The sequence below is a fragment of the Heptranchias perlo genome, chromosome 20, assembly GCF_035084215.1.
Source record: "Heptranchias perlo isolate sHepPer1 chromosome 20, sHepPer1.hap1, whole genome shotgun sequence".
NCBI lineage: Eukaryota > Metazoa > Chordata > Chondrichthyes > Hexanchiformes > Hexanchidae > Heptranchias > Heptranchias perlo.
Window position 1 is genome coordinate 28,129,996 of NC_090344.1, and position 1,333 is coordinate 28,131,328.

Here is a 1,333-nt window from a genome sequence, read left to right on the forward strand (position 1 = left end):
GAAATAGAAAGTTAGCTGTTGATTAACGCAATGATTCAACGACAAACTGCGATTAATTAGCTTCATGCAGTTAATTTAATAGGATCTTCACTCTTGTTAGAGTTAATTCCCTGACCGCGAATCGAACCAAGCGGTGGTGTGAGCAGCGCAATCGTAAACCACCAGTCCATCGGGGAGCTTCCAAGATTGCGCACCAGACACCGTAGAACTGATAACATTTATTTCTTTTTCACTCTTTCGTGATTCATTCAGCTCTGTGTTTATTCTCAGGCCGCTTATCTCTCCCTTCCTTTCAGATTCTGACTGCGGATATTCTTGTGGTTCAATATGAATAAGATACCATATCTCACAGCCCCGGTATATTTGCCGTTTCTCTCTGCAGTTCTGTACAAAATCAAACTGTCCGCAGATACCGACAGTGTCTCTCTCTCACTCCCCACAGAAGCAGCAGGAGATGCCACTTTAAACTGCCAGTTGCTTCAAACGATGCCCGAAAGAGCTGGGTTGCCTTGCAGCTTTCCCAGCAGCTGCATTGATTCGGTGGGTGAATTTTGGGAAATTGAATGATTTACACCGGCAGCTGTGGTTGTAATTTATCTCACTTTCTATTTCATGTACATGCCTACTTGCACTTGGTGCTGTCGTTTCCTGAACATCATCTTCTGTCGCGATAGTCGTTCGAACAGAAAGTGCCATTTTGTGCGAGCAGTTTGACTGGCCCGAAAATGATCTGAATTACAAAGGGGCAAGTAGGAAAGGCCGCGTTGCTCTGCTTGTTCGCAGCAAAGAATTTTCCGCGTTTCCTTGTGGTCTCGTGTTTAGGATTCGGCGTTTTCATCACCATGGCAACGGTTCGATTGTTGTCTGTCTCAACATCCGCATCTTATACACTCCACCATAAGTGTACTGTAATCAATTTGCTGATTTTTTTACTGTGAGGGCGAAGAGATATAAATATGGAGGCATTAGTTCTGAATTCATCAGCTCGGTTACACCTTTGCTTCTCCTACCGTCTCAGTCTTTCTATCTTTACAGTTCTCTGCAGGTTCGATCATCCTTGGCCGTTTAATAAAGCCTGAGAAGTCCATGAGGAGAAAACACAGAGAGTCAAGAGACAGATTAAAGTATAGAAACAAATGTCAAGTTCTGCGAACGAGCAGAATTTAACATGGAGCTTTGGAGATATTCCTTCAAGTGTCTTGTAAGAGACCATTGGTCTCCGAATTAAACACGTCTGCGGCGCTGACATATCTCTTTGAGTGAGAGAAATGCGGCTGGTTAACAGCAGTTTATATTTATTTGAGCATTGAACAACACTATGGGAAACGGCGCT